We start from the raw sequence: 16,003 nt of genomic DNA on the forward strand, positions 1-16,003 counted from the left end.
GGGGGAGGGGGCGTTTGCTAGCGATGCACATGGTGAGCAAAATTCAATGCGCCTCTGCGGCAAGATCATGTGTCTTCTTCCTTCTATCGCCTGTATTGTGATACAGCTGTGTTCTGGAGGACTCGTGGCCCGAATTAGGAGATATACTACAACACACCACGACCGCAATGTGACAATGGTAGGCGTTCTCTGCATGTTTTAACAGAAATTGACGAAACCCTAAAATAATGCCTCTACGTGTTCCCATATCAAAAGGTACCGACTGTACAAAGACATAATGTCATGTTGTTGTTCGGTAACTCAGCACGAGTCAAGTTATTTTCCATGGACAAAAATAAGGGAGCCGGAAGCTGTTTCTTTCTCGTCAAGTGTCAGCAAGCTCGCGTGTTTTGTCCGATTGTCACGGAGACATGCATTTCCGGTTGTTCTTGGAGCATGGAAATGTACGCGTAATGAGCAGCCTTGGACTCGTGCATATAAATACTGACGCAACACCCACAACAATAAACGAAGGTTAGTACGTAGTTGTATGGTGTTCTTTGAGCAAATACCTTCAGCAATCAGCCCTCTATACGTCAAAGAGAAGTGGCGAGCGTGCCAGGTTAGTATATTTGTTTTCTCTTTTCCCTTTGGCATGAATAAGCTCGTTTTACATCGCAGCATCCAATAAATTCCATGGAAGTTGCGCTAGCAACAAGAGTGAGCCTAGCACTTTTATTCAGTAGAAAATGCAGCAATATTTCCAGCACATGCTGTAAATGTTACGCATAGTGTGAAAATCAGCTGAATAATTTAACAGATTTTGACGAGGGGTCGGCCGCAGCTGAAGCTTAGTGGCAAACAGCCCGTAATGGAATACGATGAGCAGACTTGATAATCATCATCTCCCGTGGTAGAACAATGGCTACCGCGTGGTGCTACTGAGCGCGAGGTGGTCGTAGGTTCAATCCCGTCTACTGCGGCCACTTTACAATTGCTTTGAAATGACACCAAGAAAAAAAAAGCTCATAAGTTGTACATTGGGTACACGTTAAAAAACCCTGAAAAACAAAATTAATGGGGAGACCGGCAATGCCGTGTCCCTTATAACCCATTGTGCTATTATAGAAAGGGAAACGCCATATTTTATAACAATAACACATTCGCAACAGGAAGCAGAAAGCGTGTTATGACAGACAACGGAACGAGTCTAGCGTGAAAGCGGATCTATTGATGCGTGCTCAGGTTTGTCTAGCATGGCCCCAAAAAATTGTTCCCTTCGTTGATGTTGCGAAAACAGGAGAGTTCATAAGACTACGCGCATTTCTAAGATGAAATGAGTCGATTGCAAGATACAACGCGAACATACTCTCCTATATGAGGACACTTGGAGAAAGAAAGGCTCCGAGAAAGTAACCTAAAATGTTTGTTCTGTGAACTACCATGTAGTACGAATAAATCTGTGTAAACGTTGCTGGCGTATTCTGCGTTTTAGGTTAGCTTTCCTGAACCTACAACATAGCAGTTTGCGATATACTATCGTTTTAAGTTTTCTATCTGCTACAAGAACGACACTGCTCCAAATAAATGTGTAAGCATGCCATCCTGTCGTCCAGTGCAGCCTGGCAGCTACAAGTTCCACAAAAGATGAAGATCAGCGCTGGTCTTCTGCTAATCTGGGTTGCTGTAGCCGTTTCAGGTGAGATTGCGAAATTTTCGCCTTCGTACTCGGTCATCAAAATAGCACATGTGTGATTCGATGTTCTTCTATTTGTAAGGCCCGAATGTCGTAGAGTCAGTAGAATGCAATTTTTCGGTGTGTCTGCGCAAACTGCGCGTTGTAGCCTGCAGCGTTGTAGACCTACGTTATGTGTTGGAAAGGATCGCACCTAAAGAAGCTGTAGCACCTAAAAATACTGCTGCCATAAAAAAGCATTTACTTGATGTAATGATTAACCCATTAGCGAGTGGTGAATGTAAAATAACAAAAAAGGACACATGCCTTCAACGCTTTCTATTTCTTTCTTAAAGGACATTCCTATTATGCTTTATAAGAACTCACGGATATATGCCTTCATTGAAAACAAAAATAGCTTTCTCGCTATGATAGGACTTTGCACAAAACATTTCTGCACGATTCCAGAAGACTTGTAGTTTATAGCTACAGGAAGGCGGACATAAAGAGAAGGATATGTTCCCACCATCTGTGCACAGCTGTACATACCTTATGTTGCAGCGAAGAAGTTCAAAAATCTGTTAATTTGAAAGATTGCACTGATTGGATTCTATTATTGATGCTGAGGTGCTCTTCATGATGGTTAATTTTCAAGCCTAAGCTTTACAAACAAGCGGCTGAATTGAAAACAAATACGTCAAGTACGATCTGACTACGGTATTACGCAATCTCTGATCACGCGAAACTTACAGCAGGGCGTCTAGCACTTTAGTCAGTGCTAAGTCAAGCAAAGGTAAACGCACCAGGAGCATGACGACTAGCTCTAAAGGAGACATCAAGGGGCCAAATTCTTTAGAGAGACAGCCTGTACGACGTGCCAAGCGGATATCACGACATGGTGAATGTTACTGGCCCAGCAGGCACGACTTGCACACAGGCCCGGAGATGTTCGGGAGGCTATGCTGCTGTCACAATGTAAATGCTCCCGGTACTTAAATACGGCACCACTGGAAACGTCCTTACGCTGTAACAAAACGGGGTTGTCAGCTTTCCGACATTCGTTTCATTGCAGCAGTTCTCAACAATTAAATATGCCGCAACGCTTAGTAGAAATTGCTATAATACACGGAAATATTGTTACACGAAGGGTGAGCCAGTAAGACAAGCAACTATTTATAGGTTATATCTACAACAGCGGTTGTAGCGCTCACTGGTTAGATTAACAGCCTTAGCCCCAGTTCGTTCTTCCTTCTCTTTTCTAGAGTGATGGCACCCACGCGCCTCGTTCAAACAATGAAATACCAGACGCGTGTAGCATAATCCCTCGGCGGCAGAAGCGACGTCCAGGAGCGTCTAAATGTCATCCCTGGGAGGATAATACTGCTTCAGTCGTGTAACGTGCACAATATCACCGGACTGGGAAGCAGATGGGGCGTGAGGGGTGAATCCGTTGGTGAAGGCAGTCACGGCACGAAGCACTCGGTATGGGCCTGTGTAACAAGGTTGAAGTTTTTGTGACAGGCCGACCTGACGCGACGGAGACCACAGAAGCATCAAAGAACCAGGCGGGAAGTGCACGTGTTGGTGTGGCCAGACGAAAAAAAACGCTTTTGACTCTCATGGGATTTGAGACGGCGGTCACCAGCAGTTTCCCTTGCGTGGGCACAGCGGGCGATCGCGTCAAGTGCGTATTCGCTGGTCGGTGCCGCGTGAACAGGGAGGGTTGTGTCGAATGGCAGTGCTGGTTCTCGGCCGAGCAGAAGGAAAAATGGGGAAGAACCAGCTGTGTCTTGGTGCGAAGAACTATATTCAAATGTGACACATGACAGAGCAAGGTTCCAGTCAGTGTGGTCTGAAGAGATATATTTCGTGAGCATGTCTGTGAGAGTTCGACTGAGAAGCTCCGTGAGGCCATTTGTATGCGGATGGTATGAAGTTGGAAAATTTGTGCCTCGAGGCACAGGACTGCAGGATCTGCGCTGTAACTCTTGATAGGAATGTTCGGCCACGGTCTGTGAGAAGTTATCGCGGAGACCCGTGTAATAAATTCATGTCGCGTACGAGAAAATCGGCGACATCTCTGGCGCAGCTTGTAGGAAGCGCGCGGGTGATGGCGAAGCGTGTGGTGTAATCCGTGGCCACAGCGATCCACCTGTTCCTAGAGGAAAAGCAAGAGCAAGAGGAAAACGGGCAAGGAAGTCCTAACCAACCCGAAAGAATGGTTCCGCTGGAATGTCGAGTGGTTGAAGGTACCCAGCAGGAAGTGATGGTGTCTTGCGTCGCTGGCATTTCTAACATGCAGCTACGTATCTTCGAACGGAGCGAGCAAGTCCTGGCCAAAAGAAGCATCGGTGGATCCGGTCGTAGGTACGTGACACAACCAGCTGACCGGCAGTGGCGAGGTTGTGAAGTTCGTTGAGAACAGCGAAGCGAAGGTGTTTAGGGATCACAAGGAGTAATGCAGGGCCGTCGGGGTGAATGGTGTCGCGGTAGAGTAATCCATCTTGAAGTGTGAATATGCGAAGGGAACTATCGGCAAGCGATGATTCCAGGCGGTCAGTGATTATATGCAAGGACGGGTCATGGCGCTCCTCGTCGGAGACATGGAGCAGTGGAAAAACAGTGAGAACACATGCGTCGGCGTCAGTATCTGACGTAGAGGCCGCGTCTTCAACTGGGCAGCGAGGGAGGCAAGCTGCGTCCTGGTGTTGGGGTCTTTACCTGTAAGTCACTGTGTTGGGATATTCTTGTAGTCGGAGGGCCCAAGACCGAGCCGGCCACTAGGATCCTTGGGCGACGAAAGCCAACAGAGCGCATGATGGTCTGTGATTACCGAGAAGGGCTTGCCATATTAATATGGGTGGAACTTTGAAACAGCCCTGACGAGAGCAACATTCGCGCTTTGTAATCGAATAGTTGCGCTCTGCAGTTGTCAGGAGCCGGCTAGCGTAGGCTATAACGCGGTAGTGTCCGTGTTGAGGTTGCGACAAGACGGCGCTGATCCCATAACCACTGGCATCGGTTCGGACCTCTGTAGGTGCGGACGGACCAAAGTGGTCCAAGACCGGTGGATTGGTGAGAATCATGATGAGGCGTCAAAACGCGGCAGCCTGAGGGGGACCCCACGTAAAAGGCACGTCTTCCTTGAGAAGATCCGTGAGAGGTCGAGCGATTGCTGCGAAATCTTTCACGAACCGTCGGAAATAAGAACAGAGCCCCACAAAACTCCGGACGTCTTTGACAGATTCAGGTACAGGAAAAGCCGTCACTGCTCGAACATTTTCCGGGTCAGCATCGGCCCGGAGAAAGCATCGACGAGACGGCCTAGCAATGTAATCTGTGGGTGCCCGAAGTGGTCTTCCGCAAGGCTTGGCTCCAATTAAGCTAATCGAAGTGGCACTTCGAAGAGCTTAATTGGAGCTAAGCCTTGTGAAAGACGTCAAGGATAGCTGCGACGCGCTCAAGGTGCGTCTCAAATTTAGAAGAAAACACAAGGACGTCGTCGAGGTAACAAATGCACGTTGACCATTTGAAACTTTGAAGCAAAGAGTGGATCATCCGTTCGAACGTGGTGGGGGCGCTGCATAAACCGAACGTCATAACCTTGAATTGGTAGAGGCCATCTGGAGTGACGAGAACGGTCTTTTCTTGGGTTTACTCATCGACGAAAATCTGCCAATAACCAGATCGAAGGTCGATGGACGAAAAGTATTGGACACCATGAAAACAATCAAGAACGTCGTTGATACATGGTAAAAAATAAAGGTCCTTCTGAGGAATTCCGTTTAGGTGGCGGTCTTGAACGCAGAATCGACACGTGTCGTCTATCTTTTTGACGAGCACAATCGGCGACGCCAAAGCACTCGACGAGGGCTCAACAATGCCTCTGGCGAGCATCTTGTTTACTTCTTGCTGAATAACTTGGCGTTCTGCCGTGGACACGCGATACAGCCGGCGGTTATTGGGAACAGCATCACCAGTGTTTATCCGATGCTTAACAAGGAACGTACAGTAAACGCGGCAACGTTTTACAGACTGCTGAACCCGTACGTGGCGACATTTCTAGCCAACTGACTAGCGAAGAAGGGAAGCGGTTGGAGCGCGCTGCGACAGCAGCGCCATGAAACATCGCTGATGACTGTGACACCTAGCAATGTCGCTCTGCCTTGCAAATGACCTATGTTCTAAAGATGTTGCTAGTTACCCAAGTTGGTCGGGTGGTTGATTTTGAACAGTGCTCACTGAGCACAGCGGCCCGACACGCCACCAATTCGACCACGGACTACCCAGATAGCCAAGTTTGAGGGAATGTGGTTATGCGCATAGGTAGATGGATGACAGCGCCCGGAAAGTGTGTCGAGTAACCTAAGTTTCCTAATCGCATTGGAGATTTAATTGTTGAATATTAAAGTGAAATCCTCACGCGTCTCTTCCTTCAGTCAACCTTCAACGTCCTTGGTCGAATAGCGTGTCGTCGACGCGATAATCGTACTTGATGCCGACTCCATTGTAGAAATTTACTCACTACACCAACACGGCATGGTGCCTTACCGATATGCAAGCGCTTGCTTGCTTGAGGTGTTGCTCCCCACTTGTGACGTTTATTCACAACGGGGTATTAGCCAAGAAGCCGGCTGTTAAATGTTAAAAGGCAGGGTAGAGAGAAAAAGCGAAACGGAAAAGTAAATAAGGCTGAAGTATAACCTTCATGTTAATAGTGAAAAAGATTTACGAGGCAGATATAGAAGAATAAATATTTGTAACTATGCATAAACCGCAAATTTTGTGCTCTTTTTGGGGGGTATTAAAATCATTTCGAAGACACACTAAGTGATTTAATGATCTATCCAATTATTGATTTCGAGGATTAACTCACGCAACAATAGTAATGATGTGCGGATCACCGTCGTCATCGTGTTGAGGTAGTGTTAATTCAGGCACTAGAGTCGACAACCTGCGGTGGGAGTCGAAGCCATGACTTTTGACCTTAAGGAGCACCTAATTAAGACATAGGTAATTAACACAGCGTTGATTCAGGCAATGAAAATCACGGCTTTTGCAGGAAGTTGTACCGTCGAACTTATCTAAGAGTCGAACCCACGAGCTTTGGCGTTAAGGCGAAGTTAATCCAGGCACAATTTATAGATATAGTGTTATTTCAGGCACTCGAACTCACAACTTTCGCTGAAAGTCAGACCCACGATTTTAGTGTTAAGGGGAAGTAAGACCTAGTTAATTAATATGAAGTTCTTTAAGGCACCCGAACCCAGCACCTTTAGTACGAGTCGCACCTATAACATTCGGTTGGAGTCGAACCCGCGAGCTTTGGTCAGAAGGTTGCAATAAGATGTAACAACGTATTCGAACGAGGACAAATAATTGAAGGAATTTCTTTTGAGCGCGACGGCTTTTGCCTTTCCCCTTTGACGAATGCTAAAGTGACTAAGTTTCTTAGTCACAAGGTTAAACTGCAGAGATGATGTATGCAGTAATGTATAATTATTTTTTTCTTTAAAGGTACGCCGAGCAAACACCATACTGTTCATGGCAGAAACGTACAAGGTAATCCTGGAAATGAAGCTCGGCCTGGGCAGCAGAACAGCGGAGTAATCGAAACACGAGATGACCAAAGAGCGTCAAGGCGTTTACCGAATGATGACAATGGTAGCCAGGATGAAAGGCACCGTATTGAAGTACCGCAGCTATTGCGGAAAGGCCGACAGGGTCGATATGGTTACGGAGGTAATGGTAATCCTAATGACGACGTCGTTGAAAGCAGGAGACGTGGCACCATAGGCCAGCCACCTCCATTCGGAAATGGAAGCAATAACAAAGGCGAGGAACCTGCATCTAACGTTGGACAGCCGGGCGCTTTCTCTGGGGACGATGGCCCCCTCGGAGATCTAAGGCTTGGCTATCGAAGTGGCTATCACCCTCGTTTTCCAAGTGGTGAAGACAGTCGTAGCAGCGAAGAGGATGGACCAGGATATGGAAGACGGTATCGTCCACGGGTTAGAGGCGATGATGGCAGTCGTAGCAGCAAAGAAAGTACAGAATATGGGAGGCAATATCGGCCACGCGTTAGAAGTGTTGAAGACAGTAGTAGCAGGGAGGAGGATAGGCCTAGGTCGAGAGAACGTCGCCAGTACCCCAGGCACAGTGGCGATGATGCAAGCATAGATGAGGGGCGTCAATTTGGGCGGCGCCGTAGAGCTGCTTCAGTTGCATTCGGCGGCAGTCGCTAACAAGGACTATCATTTTCCCGGCCAAGGCTACATGAAGTAAGTGCCAGTGAACAACTTTTTTATTATATCGTTATTTATGCTTATCCTAAAGAATTTCCTAGAAGGTCAAAAACTAAATTAACTTCTTGAAACCTGTGTTGTGCAAATTAAACAAATGTAGAACCAAATAGTGGATACTTCTGCCAAAGATGAATCTGTACGGATGCGCATTATTCTCTAGATATATTTTCTGGCTTTCTAGGAGGCACTGAAATAGGACTGTTGTGAGTAGAAGCGCCCGTAAAGTGCACTCACCGCTTCTTTCTATTTAAATTATTTGCGCTATGGAAGCCTGGAGGGGGAAGGAATGTTAAGTACAAACTAATTAAACAGGAAGTTTTTTTAACCGGCTTGACGCATAGTTTATATGCACTGTTTTTTGTGCTTGACATGAGACATATATCTGGTACATGATTACAGCGCCAGGTACCCCTAGCATATCTAACAAGGTGTGCTGTGTATAAGTGGTAAATTTGAAGACATGATTTGAGCTGATTTTCCCACGCATTACTGCATTCAAATGAAGCTGTCGAAGCAACATTGCGGGCAAAAATATCGGTGCGAATAATGCCACTACGTCACCCTCCAGGCTATTATTAAAGTGGAATGCTGTCCTAGAAAGTGCATCGCCCACCCTTATCGATATTCTCGAAGAACACTGCAAAGAGCAACTTATGATAATCTCTGATCAGCTCGACAGCATAAAGTTAACTGAACCAGAAAGAAGTGAACTTAAACAATTCGTACAAACTAAGGAGGAAAAATTACTAGATAAATACCAGCGCAAGGATATTAGAGCTGCAGATCCACACGAAGAAACTAATGTAACCCCTGCAGCACGTAGCTCCGCCGAGAGTCCTACAGGCGAGCATCCAGAGCACTGCAGCAATGTAGTAGACATATCCCAGAGCCTAAGTCCCGAAGAAGTTGATTTCCTGAAACGTGGTCTAACTTTTTGTCCAACGAACAACGCAGTAAACGAATACGAGCTCCACAAAGATATAACAGAGTTTTCACGACGCATGCGCATCAAGGAGTTCTTTTTCGGTAGACTAGATGTAGGAAAAGAAGATAGAGACTCTCTTAGACCACCTAGCACGTGGACACCAGAAACCGAACAGCGCCTAGACCTCGATTTATACTTAAAACTGATATGAAAGGAAATTCTGGGGCCCTATAACCTAAAACTATTCCAATATGTTTCTATTCCAATCTCCTGACGTCAAATTTGCGTAACCACCGACGCAAGCACCGGGCGGTCACCCACAGGGTTGTCTGTACAGACCAATCAAACGCTCTCCTCGTTCATAGGAGGTCACTTTTGTTTGCTTGAAAAACGAATAACATGGCCTACACTGAGCGGCTTGTCGTATCCAATTGGCTGACAAGAGGCGAGGAGAACGCTCAAGTGGAATGGGCTCCGCTGGGGCAGAGCCAGTGCACTGAAATTCGATAACCGGATGAAGAGGGTGGTGCCGGCGTCTGCGATTGGTCGGCTTTCCCTTACTTAGCTTGTGGTGGCTGGTCGAAAATTACGGCGGCATGCAACGGAAGTTTAAGAATGACGCTAAAACAGACCCTCAGCAAAGAAGAGTCGGTCGAATGAGGTGGTAAACGTGCCGAAAGTGCTCGAAAACGTTACACGGCCACGCAAGAAGTTTTATTATACGCAAATACGCCCATGCTCTCCGGCAGGTGCGAGTAACCAGCGTCTCAGCGATCGGCGGCAGCCATCTTTTATTCCTTTCGGAACGGGGCAGCCAGCGGCTATTCCGAAGAAAATTCAGTTTTGTTCGGCATATTAATGCATCTTTATCGCGTACACGTCACTTTGACGCGGTGAGTTTGTGCGGTTTTGTGACGTCGCGTGACAGGCAGGTGAAGTGGGTGCAGCCCGAAAACTTTTTACCAATAGCCGAGGGCTAACGGCGAAAAGGGGTCGAATCAGAAATTACTGTTTTTCTTTTTTCTGTCAAATCATGCATAATCAGTGTGTACACATCATATCAGATGGGGAGCTATCGCGGTTTTCGTGACGTCGCGTGACAAACAGGTGAAGTGGGGGTGGTCGAAAAATGTTTTTGACCAATCGTGGAGGGCTGATAGGAGAATTGGAATAGAAAAGTTTGGAATAGTTTTACGTTATAGCGCCCCTAGAGTCAACGCGGAATTGCCGGAAACGCGAAAATTTGACCACCGTTCAACACCAAATCCTTAAAGAACTTGCGAAAAGAAATGATATTGTCACGTGGTGGTGACGTTGAAGAACACAGTAGCAAATACTGTGAAAGACAAAACTAACTTTTATTGGGCGAACTTGTGCCCACAAAAACAGGCTGCGCTTATAGCACAACGATAGGGGCGAACACGGTCAAATCTGATCAGCGGGTCAAGCGCGTCGGCTTTTATAGAGCACTCATCAAATGTTCCAGACTAATCGTTCGGACCCGCGTGCCTTCCACAAAGTTCGACACCATTCGCGTCAGGTGATGAAATGAGATAACATAAGGTTCGGCGACAACAGACAACGGATAGAAGCATCTATAACTTTCCAGAAACTTCAGATACATGCGGGCGCGTCCCATGCTGTGCGATTACATTATTAGGCGGCGAAACGTGGCTGGCCGAAGACAAGTACACGTGTCAATATTGTAATAAAACCAGCAGACAAAAGTGGCAGTATCGTAATCTCGCCTATAGAAAAGTACAAGAATGAGGCCGCTAATTAACTGAGCAACCACACCCATACAGAAAACTGGACTCTAACCCATCTTCAGATTACAGCAATATTGTGATAAGCACAATAGCGGAGCTCCTTTCCAGGGAACTAATCACGCAATCTGAATATCGCTTCATGATGCCCAAGAACAAAACAGCAGGCCGCTTTTACCTTCTTCCTAAAATACATAAAGTTCCGGTCGAAGAAATATTTACAGCAGAAATTCCATATTGGTCTATTGTGTCTAATAACAACACACCTACTGAGTCACTATCTAAATTCTTAAATCACCAGCTGTCAAACATAAACACCACCCTCCCATCTTTTGTTCAAGGTACGCCGCACTTCCTTCGAATTATCGACGGCATCAACGCCAACCTAATCCTTTCCGACCGCGCTATTCTAATCACTTTGGATGTTTCTGCCCTGTACACCAACATTCCCATGAGTGAAGGAATTGAAGCCGTTTCTAGATCCCTCGCAATCAATCACCAAGCGCACCCTCCTCAAGTTTACTTATCGCTCCTTAGGTTAGTTCTCACGCTCAACTATTTCGAATTCGTTTCTATGCACTTCCTGCAAATTTTCGGCACTAGCATGGGTACGCCATTCGTACCCACGTATGCGAACATTTTCATGGGACAGCTTGAAGCAGACCTGCTGAAATCATAGCCTTTAAAACCCCACACCTAGCTTCGTTACATTGACGACATATTCATAATATGGGAACACGGCACAAGCGCCTTAACCGACTTAATTAGCCATTTCAATCGCTTTCACCCGAGTATTAAATTTGCTGCTCACCACTCTCCTAGTCAGATCGACTTCCTGGACACGACGGTCTACATAGAAAACGGAAAACTGAGAACGACACTTAACCGGAAGCCTACAGACAGCCAGCAATATTTAGACTACAACAGTCATCACCCGCGACATTGCAAGCAAGGAATTTTTGTCGGACAAGCGAAACGTATAAGAAGAATCTGCAGCGAAGACCACGATTATATCCACCACCAAAATGACCTTGGCTTTTCCGTTCCTTTCCTTTTTTGCTCTCTTTTGTCAGCCGGCGGGTCAGACGCCCTTGACACGCCGGCTAACGCGCGAGTGTTGACAGACCGGGGTTGGGGGGAGGGGTGCCCTGGCTTTGACCTTGTACACAGCGTTCCTTAACTCTCAATTCTACACGCTAACACATTTTCCCTCGTTTCCGCACCCTCCCGCTTCACCCCCTCTCCCCTTTAGAATAACCTCACCTATATATACTGTGGCGAGGAAAGCATACGTCGCCTTCAAGGAGACAAGTGCACATGTCGAAACGTTGGCTCCTGCATTCACCTTGTTCACGTTTTGCCTTTACGTCACCTACAAGAAGACAATACCAATAGGAAATATTGATATATAGCGAAGTTTCTTCTTAGCTACCAAATCATTTATATGGCCTCGGTACATCCGCTTATATATTCCAACAATGTAACTGCAGTCCTAAAGCATTTTGTCGTAGTTACGATATAACTTGATTTTACCCGAAAGGCCAGCAGTGTATTACTATTATTTACAATTTGTATTAGCGCCAGAACTTGGAGTAGGGTGTGAGTGAACAATGTAAGTATTCAGACTCTCTAGAAGAGTCCGTTTATTTAGCTAATGTTCATGAATACTTGGTGCACCGGTGTACTTGAGACATTTCAAGAATGGTAGTTCCATAAGTGACATGTGCTTCTTTACAAAAGCAGAATCTGGGATATGCCTGGGCGTCTGGATGCATCTGGTAGTTTTTTAATAGCAGCACTATTGTCAAAATTTACTTGAGCGTGTCAGCTTTGAAACTTAAGTTATTGCAAAAAAATTAATACATAAAGCGAAACGCTTCAGCGTATACTGCTTTGTGTAGTGGGCTCTGTCCGACTGTAATACAAAACAAATGGATGACTGCAATACTTTGAATTAGACAGCAACAGCGCCTGTTACCTTTCTCTTTTAGGCTATCACATTTTCACACTGGAGGAAACTGCGCTACCCTTTATTTCTTTCTGTAACTTGTTTAGACTTCAATCTACCAATGTGCTCCTTATTCAGGTTGCATGGGAAGCTTACAATGTGGTACCGAAGAAGAAAATACCAGCCAAAAGTGCATAAGCTCTTTTTATGTGCCTTGAGCTTGACATGATCTAAGGTGCATAAACTATTTCAAATGATTACCAAATTTAGCCATTTATGCGGGGCAGTGATTGACCTACAGATTGCAAATTTCAAAACATTTTTAAAATTTTGTCCCTCGATGCCTTTATTTGTTTATTCTTGCCTACAGAACTTTAGGACTGGCAGGCTCAATCAACTGCGACCTGAAGAATTCTAAGTTTCTGGAATAGCAGCGTTTCGTCGGTGCGCAAGATCAGCTTCTTGGCTACCACGTTTGTCTCCATATTACCGGGCCATTCGCAACTTCGAAATGAAGAAGCCACAGCAGCGGATTGGTGAACGATAAAATACCGGACCTCATATCTTGCCTAGTTCAATAAAGATGAACTTGTGTAGAAACAATGTGATTTGGGAAATAAACGTGGATTCTTTGGAAAAAAATGTGCGTCGTACATCAATTCTCAACACATTGCTCTGCATGTGACATCTACGTGCATCATCTTTCTTCGAAAACAATTGAATAATGTTAGTGATAGTTGTTTGTTTCAACCTTTGTTTCGACGGATATTACGTGCGGTTCCATCAGTACTTTGTTTAGCGCAAAACAACAGGCACAAGAAAGACGATGGTGTCTGTTGTTTTGCACTAAACAAAGTATTCATGGATTCGCACCAGCTAGCCAGCCAACGCATTGTGCTGAATTACGTGCGGTAGGGGAGGACGACCCAAAGCTTTGAACACAGCGTCAGAGCACATACAATGTGCCCCTAGAGCGCTTCTAAGAGCATTTGGAGCTCATTACGTCTTCTCCAATGAGTGGTACTACACTCAAACCGTGTTACTAAATGCGGTACTAGGAGTAGGGCTAGAAATAAATTCTAAGCTGTCAAAACTAACAGCTTAATCAACAGCAGTGCCTTTTCCCCCTTGCTTCTTTATTTATCACCAACTTTGAAGCAGTGGCTTTTAATGTTTCTAACTCATAACATTCTTCGGTGCGGTCTCCATGCAATTGTTCATTTTCTGCATAATCTCTCACGATTGCGTTCGCTCGCGGTAACTTTGTGATTGCCGCGCACAAGACTTGGAAAGTAGAGATTCTCTTTATTTGCAATAGCTTGTAGCAAAAGCGTAGTGTCGCTAGCCACTCGCTTACCCCGTGTACCATCATGAGATATTCATCATCAAACAATCGTATTCTGTTGGTGCAGTGTCTCACTTACGCTTCGGAAGATTGATTTATGAGTTCGCCATTCACTTGTTCATAAAATGTGTGCGATAAGGTTGCGCCAGTATTGGTGTCGATAGCTTACCACCGCTGGAAGCGGCCCTGCTCTTTTTCTGACTGTGTAACGAGTCATACTTACCTTTGACGGTGTTCCGAGGTCGAGGACCTCTGTTTGCAATACAGCACTTAACTGAGTGCAGCGGTGGCATAGAGGTAGAACATCAGCCTCGCGTGCAACAGTAGCGTGGTTCGAATCCCGGTGCCCCGCAATTTGCCACCAGATTAAAAAAAATACGCGTGTTAATAAAATTGCATAAACAGGCCTGGAATGCGGTCTGATCATGGCGAATAGATCCGGTAACGCAGTCTGTCACCAGAGCCGGATTGCCCACTCTGGTACAATACTTGGCCACAAATTCAAATATGAACACGATCAATCCCCGGCCCTCAGTCCCCATCAGCTGCGAAGCAACTGACCACGGCGGCGGTAAGGCCTGCGACGCAGCAGAGGGTGCTAAGGATCCCTGGTTCAGGACACGCCGCCATTGCAGTCTAAACCTGGCAACGGTTAACGCTAGAACGTCATCTAGCGAGGCTATCGGTAGAATTAGCGGCTATTTAATGGGATATAATAGGGCTCAGGGAAGTCAGGAGGATGAAACAAGCATATACAGTGCTAAAAAGGGGGCACGTCCTGTGCTACCGGGGCTTAGCGGAGGGACGAGAACTAGGAGTCGGATTCCTGATTAATAAGGATACGGCTTGTAACATACAGGAATTCTATATCAATAACGAAAGGGTGGCAGGTCTTGTTGTAAAACTTACTAAGAGGTACAAATTGAAGGTCGTACAGGTCTACACCACTACATCCAGTCATGATGACCAGGAAGTCGAAAGCTTGTATGGAGACGTGGAATCGGCGATGGGTAAAGTCAAAAGAAAATGCACTATACTGATTGAGGACTTCAATGCCAGGGTAGGCAAGAAACAGGCTCGAGACAAGTCAGTGGGAGAATATGGCTTAGGCACTAGGAATAGCAGGGAAGAGTTATTAGTAGAGTTTGCGGAACAGAACAATGTGCGGATAATTAATACCTGTTTCCGCAAGCGGGATAGCCGAAAGTTGACGTGGAGGAGCCCGAATGGCGAGACTAGAAATGAAATAGACCTCTTACTCTTCCCTAACCCTGGCATTATACAAGATGTGGACGTGCTCGGCAAGGTGCGCTGCAGTGACCACTGGATGGTAAGAACTCGAATTAGCCTAGACTTGAGGCCCTGCAGTGGGCGTAACCAGGCTGATGACTTAACTTTAGCCCTACAATGCTGCTGAGTGAACGGTTTCTTTTTTATTGTTAAGGAAAAACGCGCATCGCCAGGCGGCGGCAGCACGGGCACATTTTGTGTAGCAGTGGTACGTTGATTTGGCCGCGTAGATTTGACCTATTCCTTAAAATGTCAGTCTAAATTTGAGCCACCAACTACTGCACACGTTTCCAAGCGAAGCTTGCTTTGCTCCACTCGTGTCGGCATTGGTGTTGATTTCGTTATACGAAAAGCTCAAGCCGCACGAAAATAAAAATTGTTTCTCGTGCGGCGGGTTGCGAGCCAACCACGCCAACCAATTCAGCCACTGTCGACTCATCATACACCCCCTTTAAAGTATACTTTTATGTGCATGAAGACGTAGACGCAGCGCAAGGCGCGAACCTGTCACAGGCGTCTCTTCCCTCCGGAGGAGGAAAAGGATCTGATCACGTGTTCGCTCGCCTCGCGCCCGCCGTTTCTCGCCAGCTCGGGCCTGGCAGTCCGATGGGGAAGCCGCGTTTGGTTCGTTCTGCCATAGAGCAGGCTGCGTTAAAGGAATGGCACTGGGAGCGGGCCATGCGTCGTGCTTTCGGCAGAATAACAGGCAGGGTTTGGTCAACGCCGCATCGAACTCGCCCGAGAAAGGGCGCGTCGCTGATGTGCCCACC

General features: G+C 46.4%; 1 long non-coding RNA gene across 1 annotated transcript; it reads left to right on the forward strand.

Moving 5' to 3' along the window:
• Positions 1–519: 519 nt before the first annotated feature.
• LOC142574233 (uncharacterized) lies at positions 520–13,215 on the forward strand. The gene is made up of 4 exons (XR_012826463.1): positions 520–601; positions 1,596–1,678; positions 7,172–7,935; positions 12,969–13,215. It is a non-coding gene; the product is annotated as an uncharacterized LOC142574233 (long non-coding RNA).
• Positions 13,216–16,003: the final 2,788 nt, after the last annotated feature.

This window comes from Dermacentor variabilis, chromosome 3 (genome assembly GCF_050947875.1).
Source record: "Dermacentor variabilis isolate Ectoservices chromosome 3, ASM5094787v1, whole genome shotgun sequence".
NCBI lineage: Eukaryota > Metazoa > Arthropoda > Arachnida > Ixodida > Ixodidae > Dermacentor > Dermacentor variabilis.